The sequence below is a fragment of the Taeniopygia guttata genome, chromosome 1A, assembly GCF_048771995.1.
Source record: "Taeniopygia guttata chromosome 1A, bTaeGut7.mat, whole genome shotgun sequence".
Lineage (NCBI taxonomy): Eukaryota > Metazoa > Chordata > Aves > Passeriformes > Estrildidae > Taeniopygia > Taeniopygia guttata.
In genome coordinates, this window is record NC_133025.1 from 19,956,353 (window position 1) to 19,975,626 (window position 19,274).

At 37.8% G+C, this 19,274-nt stretch overlaps 1 protein-coding gene across 4 annotated transcripts in view; it reads left to right on the forward strand.

Annotated features, from left to right (window-relative positions):
* The first annotated feature begins 285 nt into the window (after nt 1–285).
* The window catches only part of ZNF800 (zinc finger protein 800), a 93,079-nt gene continuing 74,090 nt past the window's right edge, over nt 286–19,274 (forward strand). For 2 of the 4 annotated variants that reach the window (XM_072920845.1, XM_072920858.1), the window contains exon 1: nt 286–521. The gene's annotated coding sequence lies outside the window, so the exon portion shown is untranslated. Of the gene's footprint in view, nt 1,693–19,274 lie in introns of all 4 variants that reach the window. The other 2 variants (XM_072920851.1, XM_072920840.1) reach the window with 2 other exon arrangements.

Below are 19,274 nucleotides of genomic sequence, written 5' to 3' on the forward strand. Positions count from 1 at the left end.
GACACTGAAGTCAGGGTATTGCAAGTCCCAGAGTTGTCAATAAACTCACTCATGTATCCATGAACTACTTTTTGTTTCTTCTCACAGGCTCAGGCATTCACTATTGACTTAATACCATTTTGACAGTACTTTTTAGTGAGGTTAGAAGTTGAACAGTTTTACTGCTGTTGGGCTGCAGCCAATGGTGCTTCCATCTCAGCTGGGAGGAAAAAAATCCAGAAAGCATAATAAATGTGTTTTTACTTCATTTTTTCTGTGTCAATCACAGCTGTTACATTTACAGAATAGCACAAGACCTCACAGCCTTCTGGGCCACATGTGACTCGCAAAGGGCTCCAGTATGACTCCCAAGATGGGGATGCATGTCATACCAAAGGCTATACTCATGCAATCTCTGCCTCAGGCAGGAAGAGAGTTGGAGGAACTGCTGAAAGTGAGAGAGAAGGTTGCCCTGGGACTCACTTCAATGTCCAACCCAGGTGAATCTCGGAGTGGAAAAGCGAGAACTGTGACTACTCCAGGTATGTGATGCATTTTATGTGGCTGTTGGTATGTACTTTGATAAAGTTCAGTGTGAAACTTCAGTCAGGTTTTTACTGTGAAGCTCACAAGTTCAGGGAAGTTTGTAGTGCAGCTTGGATGGGTGCAGCAGCTGTGATGCAAATGTGTTTTATAGGGAGTCCAGGGCAGCAGTGCAGAGTTTATCTTGATTTGGGCCTAGATTCATCCTTCTTAGCTTAGAGCTTTGTAAAGTGCACAAGATTTCTCTGTACCTCACCTACTTGCTGGAGAAAGGCAGGGACATTTAAGGGGCTGTGGAGTTCATTTATGTGCTGAATTGACATCTGAATTATTACTTAATAAGGTGACTATAGATACAAGGCCTAGGCCTGAGTAGATATGAAGCATGACAGCATTAAGGGGACAATTTTACATTTTAATTATTAGATATCTTTAGTTATGAAGAATGCTGTGATAATACCCAGTGAAAGTAAAGACTTTAATTTATCAAGGAAGCACTGAACATACTATGGTCTCTCACAATACAATACAAAGAATAGTTGGATTTTTTGTAACATGTTGACCATCAAAGGTGTAATTAATAAACATTACCAGCTTCAGGGTGATCTTACACAATCCCACTTCTGAGCTAAAAACTGTTGATGTGACTGTCAGCCACTTCAATAAAGCTGGACAAGCCATTGAGGCTGTAAAGATCATGTAAAAAGAGGAAAGAAATAAGACCCTTACAGACCACTAGGTCTTCATTCTCTTCCCCACATTACAGTACTCTTACACCTAGCTAGTTCAGTCACATGAAATTAATTTCTGTACACAATCTGCAAAGTCAGTGATTTGATGACCTTGAAAAACAAGGAATATGCTGTTAGCAGCTGCAGGGGTATGGGGCAAAGGCTGGCCTTAGAATCTCCAAAGCATCCTGATGAACAGAGTCCCTCTGCAAGATGTTGGAAGGTAAAGAAACTGAAGGACAAAACTGTGTCAGAATGCCCAACTGTGTCAAGACACCCCTTGCACAGAAGTCTGCACCAAGTAAAGGAAAGTCATGAATGAACCTCAGCATGTTTTCTGTCAAAGTCAAGGTAGTGACAAGACTGGGCAGTACCCAGAGAATGCCAGGAAGAGTGAAAGCAGGAGGAATGGCAAACAACAGCAGCCTAAAGCAGAGAGGTAAGTGAGGGCTTGCCTGCCTGCTAACATGTCTATCAGTCACTTCAGCTGGCATATGAACTCCCATGGTGTCAATGTTTTTTAAGGTCTGGCTCCTATTTGGAGATTTCTGAGGATGCTTTTTAGGGAGGAGTGGGACTGTGACAGCTGCCCACCTGCATCCAGGCACTGGTGAGAGGCTGGGTCACAGTACAGGAAGGATACTTTGGAAGTATCCAGCTAGAGGCCAACACGTAATCTCCTAAATACTAAGGAGACTAGCTCTGTGAACACTGCCTTATACAGAACAGCAGAGGTAAATAATGTGATATAGTTGTATCCACACAAATATGTATCCTTGTTTTCCACATTAGACCTCTAGTCTCATTGAGAATTTATCTATTACCCACTGTTCCCTCACTAGTGTTTATTACATTTTCCTTTTCCTTATGATAGAATTCTGTGGTTTAACACTTTGGATCAAGTGTGTGAGAGATGTCAGATATGGTTCAAGAGTCTTTAGACCACAATGCTGTTTTCTAGATTTGTGTGTGGGAATTGAAGCTAGTTTTGCCTAAGTTTTGAGAAGCCCTTACTCTCAATAAGTAATCCTCTTCCCTGCTTAGCTGTTTCTTGCAGAAGAATTACATAAACATGCCTTGAGAATGTGCCAGGTGTAATGTCTCTTGTTGTGCTTCTTGAGATAACAGAATTAGGTAGGAATATCATAAACTTCTTACTTAATATTCTATTACACTTCATAAAAACAAAACCATCTTGGGCATAACAGGAACAGCAACTTTCCAATTTTATTAAGTTGTTTGGCACCTTAGGAGCCAACAGCTCTCCCTAGATTTTAGATGCAGTATTGGAAGATAATCTAGATGAATATCCTTTATGATTTGCCAGAAGGGGCAGAATGGGTGCAATGATGAAAATGCTACTAGCTTAATCATTAGCTACTACAATTCACATCTGGTTTAGGTACATAACCTAAAGTCAATGGCAGTTTAAGTTAATTCACTGGCTGTAAACTGCAGCAGTTAAAACATCTGATTCATGATCCCTGCCGGATTATCTGTGACAGCTACTGCTCCAGCTGTGGGAGGAGGTCACCTCTCTAACCTAATGAAGCTAAATGTGACAAAGAAAATGAATCAAAGCAGTAAGGCATTTTCCTCTGATTTGGGGAGAGCTTTTTCCCAAGGCTTTCTATTATATAATAAGCCTTGTGCATACCTTGCAGCAGTTTGCTAACCTCCGTTCAGTATCAACCACTCATTATTCAGTGTTTCTTTTGCATCCTGCTGATCAAATTTGAATGTTACAAAGGTTTCTTCCAACTCCACATAAGTGGATATGGCTTGTGCCTAGTGAATGAAAGTGTCTGTGGCTTTCATGCATGCCTGTCTGCATTGTTGAGTTTCATTATTGCTCAAAACATGTGACTTACTTCTGAACACACAGTTTATTCAAAGAAAATTGGCAGAGCTAGTTGAAGTATACTTGCTGTGATTTTTGGTCTTGGTATGCATATTTTATTTGCCACCACTGATATCTGTACTAATTAACATACATTCAAATAGCTAAAACAAGCTCTGAGGTGAGTGTATCTCTTGATATCAAGCATGCATCTGTGCTCACTGAATAATCAGAATACAGATGTTTTCCTTCCAAACACAACTTCCCCTTCTATTCCTTCTTTGCAGCATTCTAATTCAGTCTTACCAGTTTTAAGGACTGACTTGCTTTTACCACATAGAATTTCCCTTTCTAGATACATCTTGCAAATATTACTGGTATCTGTAAGATCTGAAAATCTGCTTTTTAGTACACATTGGGTCTCTCCATTACATCCACATTTCTCAAAGACTGATAGTGTATATTCTCTGGTCCAGCTGAAAAAAAAAAAAAAAGAGCATGAAAAAAACCCCAGGCATTTGTTAATTTTTATTGCATAATTTGCTCTGAGACTTTTTTGCTGAAACGGAAATATATATGGCTGTTTAGGTCTTCATATGTTTTTGTAATGCACAAGCACCTGCCAGGTTGCTTTTATTCATTGCTTCAGGTCAGAGTGCCTGGGAGGGCAGTACAGTTCATCTGACCTAATCCTTGGAGTAATTAAGGCAGGTTCTCTTAAAGTCAGTTTTAAGAAAAACACTTCCAATGTATGATTCATTTCATCCTAATATAGATATCCAAAATAGGTCAAGTGTATGCATTCTAGAAATGCCTGAAGTTAGAAAAGCTGAATCTCTTCCCAAGTGTCCCAAGAACTGCAGTCAACTGCATTTCTGCCAGAGAGACATCTATTTATTTCCCTCGTGTTGCTGATCGTAACACTTGGCCTCATTGCTATCTGTTGCAAATTCCTCAAAGCTGTCTCCACATTAATACACTGGAATGCTATGCATCCATTTGGATTTCCTTGAATTTTAACAGTCCCTATTGCTGGTTAAACTGATATTCTTCCTTTGTAAATTGATTCCTAGTCATGCTCCCAAGCATCTATAACTACTCAATGCTATGCAATATAAAACAATGTACCCATTCACTGCTGTAATTCTTGGCTTTGGCAACAATAGTACAGAACATGCAGGTCATGTTTAATTTAGCTGAAAGCACATGAGAACAATCCTTAAGTATATGTAAATATGCAGTGTAACTAAGTGCAGTTTAGCCAAGTTTGGCAGTAACACCTCCTTTTCCCACTCACTTCATTATTTCTATATATTTTTCCTCACAACAGAATGACAGGTATGAGACAACAGTTGTGGTTGGTGAATTTTTTTTTAACTATTTCCAAGCAAATTATATTCAGGAAATATCCTAGCCTTCATATAGAACTTGATACAAGAATGCTGCAGTATATTGCCAGGATTTATTTTCCGTTTTCTTTATATATCTAGTGTATGAATTACTTGTTCCCCATATAGTTTAAATATGTTCATAATTAATTTATTTCAGTAAGACTATAATATTAAGCATTCTTCTTCCTGGGACTCTGTCTCCCTGGTGTAGGCTGTTTTAAATCAGTAGAGCCATGGCCTGTGATGGTCCAAACAGGGAACTCCCACTGGGAGTTGCATCAGAAAAGTGCCAGTTTCCCCTTCCCTGAATTATTCTGGTGAATGTACAGCCATGTTCAGACAATCTGTGAAAGATATTTATAGTTATATAAAAAACCACTGACTCACCTTACTTACACTGCAATGACTCTTAGGCTATAACCTAACTTACCATCAACTTAATGCTACACCCTTTCTCAGACAGGAGCACAAGAAATGCTCCATGTTTTCTCAGAGCCCATTGAATGGCTCAAGAACCTTGGACTGAATTTAAAATTCTGCTTACAATTTGCAATATCCAAGTAGTGGTGCATATAATTTTAATTAGCCTTTGCTGTTTGCTGTTCCATTTTGAAATCTGTAATGCTGTGGAAGTCTTTGTAACCTGCTGGCATATTCACTGATACCCCATTGCCTATTCATTATTTAGTTTTTGGTTTGCTCAGTGCTTTTGCCTTGTCTTTGTGTTTCTGATAGAGTATTCAGGCATTATTTTTTTCCGCTACTGATAGTGTGCTCTCTCATCAAACCTTTCCCAGAAGTATTTTCCTATATTTTATCATGCAGCAGCTGCCATCCTCTCTTTCCCTTTTTGTGTATTTGTAATATAGACAGCAATACCAAAACAATGCTTACTATTCATGATGCAGTGGTGTGTGGCACTGAGCAAGAGCTGCTTCATGTTTTGTAGGTATATGGTCACAGCTTGATAACTCTGGACAAACATTTAGATTCCTTGTGTAGCTCTGACAGGTGAAGATGGGGATTTTTTACTTCTCCTTTGTAAAAGAAAACTCTTTTTTACAGTATATTCAGATTCTTTCCTTTATTAAGGTAATATATGTATTTTTTCCTTCCTCTTTTCTTTTTATGTTTATATATTTTTAAAAACTGAAGCAGAAAATGAAGGCTAGATTTCTCCATTTAAATTAACATTTTGGTATGTAGTGGTACAACAGTTCTGAAGTGAAATGTCTGATCACCATTACTCACTGCACTGGTTTAGTTTGCAAAGCCATGTTGGTGTGTGTCAACTAGAGAACTTTCAGAGAAAACTAACCAAGAAAGTCTACTTGAGACCTGTATCTAATGGACTTAGCGCTGTAATGGGATCACAAAGATCAAAACTGATGAATAGGTCTTAGGACAGCCTTAAGTCACAGGGGTGTTTGGAACATTTCTTTATGAATGTCATATATAGTCATCTCTATCCAAAACCTTGTGACATGTAGATATGATTGTCACTGCACTAACTGCTTTGATCTACTAATCTTCTTCTATTGTGATAAATTATTTGGTAATGTGAATAAATCTTGGGCTGTTTAGAAAGATAATAAAATAAATATGATCAACATGGCCTCAAATTCATTTGTACTATGTTAGTATTGGTACTTAGTAGCAAACAACTTTAAAAAATCCATTAGAAACAATCTCCTCCAGCTGTGGTCTGAGAATATTGATTTTGAAACTAGAAAGTTTTAAATCAGATGGTTGCATGTGGACTTCCCACAACAATGTTCTAACTTTTAGGACTGATGTGATCAATTTCATTCGAAATGCTCTTGGTTATTACAGCTAGCAGCACATATCCTAGCAAAGCTAATCAATAAGCACTAACATGCAGATTGATACCATCCTCTGTCAGGCAGTTAGGAATTTAATGTATTTGCAGAACAGGACTCTGGGAGTGAAAAATAAAAGAAAAAGTACTAGTTTATTGATTGTTCTCCTGTGACCCATTTCCTATAGTTTTTTACTCTATTTGTCACAATGCAGCTGGGATAACCATACATATGCCTGTGCACCATTCCATAGCAAACTAGCATCTCTGAACTTAATAAATTTGATTTAATAAAACATTAACAGCAGAAGTTAAGATTGTAACCTAATCAGATACAGTTCCAATATTTAGAGAGATACTCAAGGATACTTTGTCAACAAGGGCTAGCCACAAACCAGATTGGAATGTACTGCCTTCAGTGGTTGCAATGGCAAATCTGTTCCATTACAGAATTCTTGGAATGGAAAAAAAAATGGTTTTCTTTATTGTTCTCATGGTTCAAGGAGATAAAAGAATTTTTACTGAAAATGAAAACAAATGGACCTTTGACAGGCTACTTTTATTACCACTAAAAGTTCTCTGGAAAAATGAAAGAGTTTCACCTTAGCTTCTGTCTTCATCCACAAGAAATGAATTCCGATGGTATGGGAAAAATACAAATAGAAAGTAGTCTTTTTTTCCTGACCATAGAAGCCTTTAATGCACTTTATGTCCTTGATGACTCTTATTTAACTCAAGCAAAGGAGACTGATTCTGACCCTTTACAGAAATACAGACAATACTATCCTCCCCATTAAACTGAAATACAAGAAAAGTGTTTTCAAAGCAATGCTACAAGAATTAAATGAAATTAGAGAAGAATGTGAATACTGACATCTTAAGTGGATCTCAGAGAAATGAACAGAATTCCTGAGGAATTTAAGAATGCCTTAGTCTACAGCAAACACATAAACTAGGTCAATCAAATGAACTCTCTTGACAGCACAGAGAAAAATGACCTCTCAGGAGAAACTGATTTATTTGTGTTGTCCAAGGAAGAACTCTGCTCATTCTAAATCACATAAACTCCTTCTCAACTGCTATTTTAATTGTGCAAGAGTAGCTGTGCATTAGAAGATATGATAACTGGATAAGGAGTGCTTATTAATGCTCTCTCTCCCAGACATAGTAGATTGGACATATTAATGACTGTAAATAGGTATGGCATTTGGATTTCAACCTGTAATCCCTAATCTCTATTATTTTCAGTACAACTGGCTAGTGTGGTACAGATTCATAACCCATGAGCCGCAGTTTGCCTACTGCAGGTATTGTGTTTAATATAAGGTTTAGAATTCTTGCAGCTTTTGAAGATGATGTAAGAAATGTTTGGGATTCACAGAAGAAAGAGCAGAGAGCAAAAGGAAGAAATGTACTGTCTCCTGTCACTAAGATCAGCTGTTACAAAACCAGGAATATGTTGCACGCATTTCTCTGATAGAAGTCCATGGCTGCAGGCCGTCATGTGAGATTTTTGTGAGGCCATAAAGGACTGCCTCTGAAATTAAGTCAATACCTTTTCCACCTTCCATAACGGGAGAAAAGGTGTTTAACATTGCTTGTTAGCACACCAGAAAGCTTCTTAACTGGCCACAGCTGGAACAAATAAAGCTGATTGTGCCCCAAAATGTAACAGGTCAAATAGACCAGACACAGTCAAGTCAGACATTCATGACTTGCAGGACACCTGGGACAGGGTCAACTGGCAAAAATTAGGCATATGGTGCTGTGTGTGTATCCTCCCCTACCTCCCTTGAAGGTCTCCTTTTAGACCCATCATGCTGTCAGTATGACAGAGTAGAATAGAACAGAACAGAATAGAATAGAATCATTTCAGTTGGGAGGGCCTACAATGATCATCTGGTTCACTGACACAACTTGGTTGCTTTAGGAAATCTCAGCTGGCATGATGTGAGTGAGTCTGCTTAAGCAACAGATTCCCAAGCCTAGTAGCCAAACAGCACAAGGCAATCCTAAGTTAAGTAATTAGTTTTAGTATGTTAAAACAGTAAGGTGCCTACAGTTCCAAACCCAAAATGGTGCTTTGGTTTGTTCAGTGTAAATTATGTCTGGGAGGAAAGATGTGGTATTTGGAACTTTCATATGCAACAGCTTGACTTTGAAGAGAGAAGGATGTATTGAAGAACTTGATGTTCTGTTACATGCTTATAACTAATCTCTGAAAAAAAGCTATCTTTTCTCAGACAGTTTGGCCTACTTGCAATTTTTATCCTAACTAAATCAAAAAGAAATGGCAGTGCTTCATAAAATAATGGGATGGAGAAGAACAAAAAAGGATGAGTGAAAATCCTCAGGAAAATTGAAGTGCAAAGAATGATCATGACTGGCCTTTGTTCAGAAGAACTTAATTAGTTGGTAATAGAAAACTGAAAACTCATTTTTAAGGCTTTACTTGGGCTAATTTCTTTCCTATCTTGAAGCATTAGTAGTTGTGTGCAGACATGGTGATTCCTCAGATCCAAGGAGAGTATTGACAGAAAGCACAAACATGGAGGGTCCTGTGAATAAGGAGGAAATATGTGATGAATACTGGAATCATGAAATTAGACTTTAAAGTGATATCACCATTACTCCATTAAACCCTAGACTATATGAGTTCTTAGAACAGATTCTTACTTTTCATTTTGACATATTTGTCTGCAAAACTGTTCCTGGCATTATAGAATTATAGAATCATTTAGGTTGGAAAGAACTTTTAAGTTCACTGACTTGACCTGTAGAACTAATACTGCCAAGTCCACCATGAGACTCTGTCCCTAAATGCCACATCTTTTAATTATATCCGAGGATGATGACTCAACCACTTCACTAGGCAGCCTGTTCCTATGTTCAATAACTATTTGGTGCAGAAGTTTCTTGTAATATTCAATCTAAACTTCTCCTGATGCAATTTGAGGCGATTTCTTTATTTCTATTGCTTGTTACTTGGGAAAAGAGATTGACCCCAGCCTGGCTTCAACCTCTTTTCGGGTAGATGTGGAGAGTGAAAAAGGTCTTCCCTGAACCTCATTTCACCAGGCTAAATAACCCCAGCTCCCTCAGGTCCTTATAGGATTTCTGCTCCAGACTGCTCTTCAGCTTTGCTGCTCTTTTTTGGATGCATTATAATCTAAATAGCAATGTATCTGAGTGATATCAAGGTTACTGTATGATGTTCTCTAGTGGAAACAAGATACGGATAGATTTCATCTGGTGTCTATACTCCTGCTCCTCTCAAGATGAATTAATTTTACTCAGTTTGGTTTCTTTGTCAGTAGATGTATTTATCTAGCCACTTATCTGATATTAAAAACTGTGATGTCCATTGCTGTATAAACATGACGCAGTATAGATTTTTAATTTTGACTTGATGTCGTTATTTAATTTTTTTCTTATGCATGCTTCTATCTTTTGAAGTCTGACTTCCACCATAAAGAGCTTTACATGACGGAAGTGCTGAATCAACAGACATTCCTTCCCCATCCCAAACCTGCCAGAAACTGGCAGTTTCTAGTAATAATTTGTTAGAAGTATAGTAATACTTTCCATTTCCCATTTAAATCATCACTTTTCTAGATAAAAGATTTCCCATCACACTACACAGAATTTTTACAGCTTGCTGTTTTTTTATTCAGTTTACATGATTTCTTTTCTGTTTGCTATTTTTATACTAGAATAAGCAAATGTGTTCCACTTACTTTAAAAGAAAGTAGGAAGTGCGAAATGAGAGCCACATCAGCAAGTACAAAATAAGATCATGCTGGCATGGCTGGCTTGTGTTTTTGACTTGTCTGCAGGTAAATCTGCTGAGGACACAGGGAAAACAACACCCTGAAAATCTATCTGCATAAAACACAGGTGACTAATTTTCTAAGTAAGAAGCAGATACTGGATCTGTTGAAATCAGTGGGAGGCTGGGTCCTGAAATATCCTCACGCATCTGGTACTTAAGGATATATTTAGACAGCATAAGTCCTACCTATATCCAAATGTCTTGTCAGCAGAGGAATGTTTCAAATTCACTCACATAATATTATGAGAGCTAGGCAAGGTACCAATAGATATGGGACTTTAGACACAAGAACTTAGAATTTAGGCTCATGAACTGTGGAGACCCTGCTATTTCCAAGGCAGAGATTCATTCATAGGGTATTCATTTTCAGGGACTCAATTACCTATCTTCTCATAAAGCAGCAGTCTTTGGACACAGATTATCAGCTGAAGGAGATCTATATTACAACTCTGTTAGAGGGAAGTGTGTTTAAGGGTAGAGGTGAGCTGAATCTGCAATCAGTAAAAAGGCTCCAGGAATTAAAAATTTGCAGAGAGATTTCAGATGCTAGTGCTGGGAGATCTGGTAAGGGAAGCTATGAAATACCTGAAGCTCAAATAACACGAAATGACTCAATGCAAGTTGAGTCAATTAAGGCTTGAGAAAAAAGCTGAAATCAGTGGCTCTAAGACTGTTGCAGATACCCCTTGGGGGCCCATATCCTCAAAAGGTAAAACATACTTGTGGAACCTCTACAGCTTGAGCACAGAAACTAATGCTAAGTATTTTCCAGGTTTTAGCCAACCACCCAAACCCTCATAATGTATTTGTCCTTCTTGCTCACAGTGTATTCTGAGGCAAGGTTCATAATGACATGGGCTCAAACACAGTACTAGAGTACATGGGGATTCTCCTTAAATCAGATGTTTAATTATCTGGTTTATAGGCAAAAAAAAAAAGGTATTTATAGGCAAAATTATGTAGATGTGTAAAAAATGGAGAATCTTGCCATTTTCTCTGTGAGAGATGAACATTCTGTTTTCAGCTCTGTATGCACAGTCTGTGGGAAATAAATGATGTGTCAGTACTTCAATGTGCCAAGAGAATGCTGATATATTGTGTACTTCACTCTTAATTATCCATGGACTCTTTATCCATGTTGCCAATTAACCATGTCATGGATATAAGAAAATGGAGCTGTCTCTTTGCACAGCTGGTTGGTTTTAGCTTGGATTACTGAGGTGCAGTTGAAGCATTTAATCAGTTTTCATGTGGTATAGACCCGATACCAGTAACTCACATAAACCTGGTCTGCTACATGCAGACTTGATGTGGGTGTCTCTCTTTTTCCTATCATCTATGAAGTGCCAATACTCACCTGGATGGCTTTGGTCAAATTTGAATTCTTAGCTCCTGTTCAGAGCTGATACTACTGGACCTAAGGGTGGTATTGCAAAACCTTACAGCCTCAGATTTTGAGTGGGCTTGTCAGAGTAAACTCAGAAGCATGACAGTGCTAGGGCAAATCTGATGTTGTGCTGTGTCTGAGTTGAGAAGCCTCCCCAAATCAGTAGCATTGGAGAGTGGAGTTCACACATACAAGGTGAATAGTCTGAGTAGGTCTGGCCCTGGGTAGAGCCACCAAAACACCTCTGCATTATTCTTCCCAGGTTGCACGATCTGGGGTGACCCCAGATCCTGCTTCTATGACAGAAAGTTTTTACAAGCTTAATTGGTAACAGAGCTACCAAACAAAGTCCTTATTTAATGGAAAACACTAGAGCCACAGTATAAATTAACATGAGTCATTTCAGCTTGTCTTGAGATAGTCTGCTTGGCTCCTCTCATTTTTCATTGCTCTCTGTTTGTTGTTTGTATAAGACAAATAAGTTCAATTTTGCTATATCAGCAAAACTGTCAATTCTGCTCATGTTTAGTAACCCAGTCAGCTAAAATAAACTTCTTACTTATCATCCTTCTGTCCTCTCTTCAGCTGGGGAATATGGGATAGATTTATTTCTGGGGTCATAGACTGCCCATTGACATTGTATGTGAGGCATACACTTAGCAGCATAGTTGCTACTATATCATGTGTGATAAGTATATTCTCTCTCTCTCTCTCCCCCTAGCAGGTGGCTGCTTCAGGCTGTCCATTCTCATGCCTACACAGTAGTGCTTTCTCCCTCATTTGAAATCAAAGACTCAGTGACAGCAGGGCTGAGTCTTGAAGTTTATGTTCATTAGAATGGACCCTTTCAGTCCTTCCTCTGTGCTGTAACAGGCTGGTGCCACAGTGTGCTATGAGCAGAGCTGATGAGGTGAATGCATGGAATATATTATTTTGAGGGAAGAATGAGGCAACTGCAAGTTTCTGTAGAGCTGGAGCAATTGCATAGATCCTTTCTTTTGGTTTTCAGTCAGCTTAATTTGAAGAAAATTCCATTGAAAAAGGTACTAAATGCAAGCTCAGGAACTGATCCCATACCTTTTCTATTTTGTAGAGAGAATGGAAGCTCCAGTCCTCCATTTTATAAAACAAGGTAAAGTTCCCATGAATATTTCTTTCAGAGACTGACTAGAGTCCTACCAGCTGTTGGATAACTACCAAGAGAGTAGCTTGGAGGCTAGCTCTTCCTCACTGATTCCTTCCTCTGTCCCCTCCCTTAGCAAGGGAAAGGATGCCACAAGAAAATTGATCAGGTCTAGTTTGCCTGGATCTGGACTCTTCAGGGGATTTTTATGGCAGCAATCAACTTCTCTGCAATCAGTCAAATGTCTTCTGTCCAGAGCTGGAAGACATTACGTTTGATTGCAGAGTCATTTAGCCAATTTATGTGACTGAAATTATTGATGGCTGACAAAGGGAAAAAAAGATGAGTGTGACCACATAGGAAATTTCACAACCATAATGATTCTACAGAGAACGTGGGCCAAGACATCACACATTTGTACTTAAACTATTTGGCTCAAATCTCCAAAAACTTGTCTCTTGACACAGATTTCCTGCATAGAAGGAGAACTGACTAATGCATAGAAGTTTAGGACTCAGGCTTCCAACAAAATACTGTGTTTCAGTAGCTTACTGTGCTGAAGTGAGCTGTGCTAACTGTGGGAATGAAGCTGAAGCTGTATGATTTCACGTAACACTTTGGCAACCTAGGCTGACAGTCTCTGTATGCCAGCTGAGCAGAAGTTGTTAGGCCACAGAAACTTGATCAGTAGTAATCTGGTGCAATTATTACTAAGTTTTCAGTTGACATTATTCAGTTGACATTTTCAGATTCCTTCTATTTTTTGAAGTGAAAATGTGAAATTATCCTGGTACACAACATCTGACATGAGGACGAGAAGGCAGAAAGGACAGATTGTCTTCTCTGAACTGAGCTGGTCTAAAGTTCAAGCCTGAGGAACTATTTGTGTGGCACAGATGCTTTCAGGACTGACTGTTTTTCATCAAAAACTGTTGGAGATTTGGAGAGTTATAAATAGCACCTACTTCATTAGCCAAGACCTCAAAGACTTCGAGCACAGGTGCAGGGATTTCTACAGGAATGAGAGAGGAAAGATGACTCTCAGTGGAACTGCTGTGTCCTTGAGAGTGAAAAATCACAGGTCTTTCCTTTTTTTGCTGCTGAATAGAATATAACACATAAACTGACATAGGCCACAGCAAAAGTATTAAAAAAGATCAAATGTTGATTCTAGTATTACATCCTTGGATTACACTTAATTTTGAAATTATTTGAGTAGAAACTACTGTTAAATTGATAACATCTTGTGAAAAATATGTGATCACTGGCTCCCATAAACAGTGAGAAAAATGGATTAACGGAAAGCATGGTAATTGATCAGAATGTTAATAATCTCCATGCCTTGTACATTAGACCACAAGACAGTTAAAAAAATTATCTCTTTCATGAGCATCTGTTACCAGTCAAGCAAATGCTAACAGCAGTAAGCAGCCTTTCTTTCATCCTGTGCCCAGGTTCATCATTACACATCTCCAAGTTCAAAATGAAGGTCAGACTGGAAAGGTGAGAAACATAAGAGTTCTATAGCTCTTATACTATAGCTCTTATACATACTCCAAAAAACCCCCAAGGTTATAGCTCTGAGATCTCCTCCTGAGTATCATTCTGATCCACAGCTTGTAGAGATGTCATCTTTGTAGTACAAGAAGGAAGAGACAGCATAGCAACAAAAACACAACAGTGTCGGAGAAATTGTTTTAATGAAGAAGACGGCAATAAGAGGACTTTAGCTACTGGCAACAGAAGAGGAAAATAGTGCACTCAAAGAGCTACTTAGCTTTGAGAATTTGAACTTTCTTTTTTTCTGTCTGAACTGAAACTTCTGAACAACTATTGAAGCCTATCAGTATGTCATTAGTTACTAAAAATAATTCAGTCATCAATCCTATAATAAATGAAATGTTTTTATTAAGGATATTGCATGTGGATATGAAGACTGGGACCTACACAAAAATAGGTCAAGATTCTTATAGTACTAAATAGGCTGTGATTTTTACAGCACTAAGATGTAATTAAGTATTTTAATTATTTCACATTTGCACAGCTGTACCCAGATGCCTTAAAATTTGTGACACAAGGGCTGTGCTATTTTTATGTTTATACAGTTTTTTCCTCTATTTGTGGTCAGAAAGCTAAGCAAAAGGAATATCTGTAACACATATATCTGAAATTAAGATTGAGTTATTTCTTAGAATTCTTCACATCAAGACTCTCAGCCTTAGATCTATTATCAATAAAACCTAGTGTATGGTGATAGTGCGATAAATTTAGTTTAAAATATTTTGTTTGTTTGTTTTTGCTTTTTACCTGCATTGCTGTTTTATACTCCTTTGGGATTTCCATCATTAGGGTCAGAATACTTCAACGCTTTGAAAATTCAGTAACTTATAAGGATTGGAAAGCTACAGGGTCAGCTCTGTAAATTCCATTAGAATCCACTTAAAACCAAGTTGTATTTTTGTCAGAAAAAAAAGGAGGGAAGGGGAAAGGAATTTGAGAGGTTACATTCAATCAGGCACTTTTGGATAGCTGCATAATGTAATTAAATTCACATGCTATGTAAAACCAAGTATGATTTATTTTGTCCCTTGCTAATCTTCTGAAAGTTAGGTCATCAACACACATTGCACATATATATACTGCCCAGTGCAAGTCCCTTTTGTAGCTCTATTTATAGCTCTGTTTCTAAGATATGCAGTAACTTGGTAGAATTTCTCTCACACTATGAGCTTGTCATTCTGCAGTTGATCAGTACTGTACACAGTACTCAAAGTTACAAAATTCATTTGGTGACCTTAACATTTTTCTGTTTATTCTTCTGGAAGTACTTCCTGTTATGTCTTAGGTTCTTAGCCCACTCTCTGCTAACAAATCAGAGGTCTCAGCTGTTTAGCTGGACATCTCGGTTCATTTCCTCCCAGTCACAAAGTTCTTCCCATTTATAGCAAAAAAATTTGTTATTGCTCTGTAGCTTCAGCTTTTTGAAACATCAACTGCTATTCAATTACTATTTTAAGAAAAGTCTTCAAGGTTGTCTGATATTGTATGAAAACAAGATACTTCTCTGTATGGAAGAGGCTTCCCAATTTTGCATCACTAATCAAGTTCTTAGAAAAAAAGCTCCTACGTTTTTCTTTCCTTGAACTTCTATAAGAAATTATACCTTTCATTATGCATTTTGAATTACTGTCATTAATGAAAACTGGTGATACTTCATGTAGTTTTCATAGTTTTATAAGAAACTGAGATGGTCATGGCTAAATGGTTTATTTTTTTTCTTGTAGTTTGCCAAGACTTATTCTGCCTCATTCTCACTTTACACTAAACGTCCTGTGTTTGAAGATACCATTTTACTCTAATACTCTTCTCCCTGTAACCACAGTTCGGCATTCCTTGTAGACTCTTCTTCCTTCAGATCTTTTCCATAGCACTTGCTGTCTTATGTTACCCTTCTGCTTTGTGATCTTGCCATGCTTTTGCTTTTTTTCATATGGACTTGAAAACTTCTATAACTACCATGAAATTTTAAATTACTGAATGTATTCCCCAACCAAAAGACCCACCTAATGGGACACTTGTGTCAGTTGCTCCAGCATGAAAGACATTAATTAATTCTTCTGGCTTTACCAGAAGTCTCTAAAACCTTACAGTTTCATCTAACTTACAGTCTTACCAAATGCATCCTGACAAGCAGCACATTTTCTGCTGGATCTGCTCAAAGGACAAATATACAGTTTCTTAGCAAGGACTCCTGACTAATGAAAACCTGCATCTCCACCATGATTTTAAGAGGCTTCAGTTCTTTATTCTCTCTCTTCTGTCTAGGAGTCATGTTTCCTTCTCCTCCTTATCATCTTGAAAATCATTTATGTTTCCCTTGGCCTCTCAGTTCTGGCCTTATTTTCATTTTAGTGAAAACAGTTTTTCTTTTTTCATTGCCATCTTGCCTTTTCTATTCATTTTCTCATGGAGCAAGTCTGTTTCTAAAACTCTCTTGCTCTTGCCTCATCTCCCCCTGTCCCCATGGTCTTATGTTACCTCCTTCACTTATTTCTGTACTTCAGATTTTGCCAAATACAGGTTTGAAAATCTGAAGTTGTTTGTGCTTCTGACTCTTCCTACAGTCAAACTCACATATGTGTTGATCACTGCCTACACTGTAGCACCGAGGTCCTCTCTCACGAGTCCTGCCTGTCCACACTTCTTGAGTTAACAGATTCTGAGAAGGTTCCACTAATGGACAAAGTAGATGCTAAAACCTTCACATCCAGTAATCCTGATGGTGTCAGAAAATGTAAGTTTTGTGGCTAAATGCTTAGCCATCATCACTGTCTTTTCCTACAAGTTCACAGCTTTAAAGAAATAAAGAAACTTCTTCTGGCTTAGCCTTCATGCTTCCATCTTCATGCCTCTATTAGCTTTTGTCTGGGTCAATGCTGCCAGCTCACTGAAGCTCAGCAGTTAGCTGTTTTTCAGCTGTGATCAGTCAAAAGCTGGAAGATCTCTTAACACTATTAGCTGTAAAGTCTAATTCTTACTCGTGAAAGAAAGCTGTGATTTGAGAAGCTGGGTATATTTAAAAAAAGAAGAAAACCAATAGAAAAGAGAGCTTTAAGCATATTACCTGAGGGGGACAAAAGCTGGCAGGTCAATAAAAAGCAAAATAGTCTAAAATATTCCACTAACTCAATCATAAGATTCCTAAAACTGTCTAAAAGTGAATAATCTTTCATAAATCAATGAGAACATTGGAGTGTGTTTCTTTGGCACACGATTTTTTGTATATTTTTTTCTTTTTTTTAAGCTAGTAAATTTAAAATTCCAATTCCCATACAATTTTTTTTTTTTTTGTGGTAGATCAGTGAGTTTTTAGGTGGAAGCTGAAGCTTTGGTTGGATTATAATGACTGCTGCTTGCCTTGAGTAAGCAAATATGCAAATACCTTTCTGTAAAGGCAAAAGTACTTTACATACCAATATATAACTAACCTTTTACTGAATTCCAGAGATTTTATTCCTGTATCATTTTTCAGCTATCATATATATCAAAAGAGTCTGGGTGTCCTCCTACAGAGAAACTACATGGATTATTTCAATAATTGTAATTCCTTTTATGCCCCAACTTCCTAATCCCCTTTATTGTAGTGTCTCTACAACCTGCATCTCCTTTGGCAAGGCAGGAAACAAAGGAATCTCCATATACTTACTTCAGAATTATTTTTTTTTCAGAGCAGAACTTTTCTTTGCTTTCTAAGGACTCTCCCATCTGTCTGTCCCCTAGTTTCCTCTTATATGTAAGATCATTGATTATCTTCAGGAACCTTAAATATTGTGTGTGGATGTGCTTTTTAAAATGCAGGAGAATTTTTTGATTTTAACCCAAACTGAAAAGCAAGAGGACAGACAAATTCCCTCTTCTGTACAGAGCCCTCCTGAAATGTTCTCTCATGTTTTCAACTTTTTGTCTTTACCTAGACAAAAAATTACCTTAAACAATATTGCTAGTTTGTATTTTCATCTCTATCAACTTGTTGATTTTTTGCTTATAGGAATAGAAGTATTCTCTCCTCCTTCCTCCCAAGAGTTTTGCTTTTTACAGCTCAAGACAAATACAAGTTTAGGATTACGAAATTCCTCAGAGGAGTAAGAGGACTGCAACAAATGTTACAAAGGAAGATGAATAACAAAACCAAATAAATGGATTCAACCATTTCAAAAGGCACTTTCAGCTTGATCTCAGGAAGGGATGGTAACATATTGTTTTGTCAGTAGTCATAGTAGGCCTAGGGATAAATCATTAACTGGGTGCAATTTGGGGGTTCATTACTTAAATGAAATTAAACCAGTGTATGTAACTGGAGGAATCAGTCCATTAGAGTCTCTTTCAAATAGTAGCTTAATAGAGCTGGAAATATTATGTGGAGAGAAGACAGGAGAAATCAAAGCCATGACCTCTGATTTATTTCATTAATTGCTCCTTTTGGTTTGTTTTGCTTTGAGGTTTTGATTGTTTGCTTGTTTTAATTTTGTTTTGTTTTGCTTTGTTTTATTTTGTTTGGTTTTTTTTTTTTGCATGGGGTAGAATCTCAGCAAAACCAGTTAGAGGATTAGAGGATTCATATTATATTGCTGTTTTCAGAGCCCTGTAAATTGTGCATCCAGCAAGATATAAGAAGAATTGAAGGGCAGAATGACCAGCATTTGCAACCAAGACATGCTACAAAAGGGTGTTGCAGATTTTTATTTTCTTTACACGTGAAGAGGTGACCTGTTGTCCAATCACGGCAGCTGCAAAGGGACACAATCATTCATTCCCCTCTAAACTCAAATGTGCATGCTGGGCTAACTGCATTCCCGCTAAATGCCCTCAGGCACATGGTGTAATTGTTGGGGTTGTCCTGTGCAGGATGGGGAGTTTGATAATCCTTGTGAATTCCTTCCAACTAAGGATATTCTATGATTCTATGCTGAAACTGGGCGTATGCCTGGAAATGGATTTTAGAGGTATAAAATTCCTTTGGGCATTCCATTGCTCCAAAGAAACCCAAGGAATAGGTACTGTTACAAAGCAAAAAATACAGAAGAGTTGCAAAGAGCTTCTTTCTTCAGCAGAACATCCACAAAGCCATG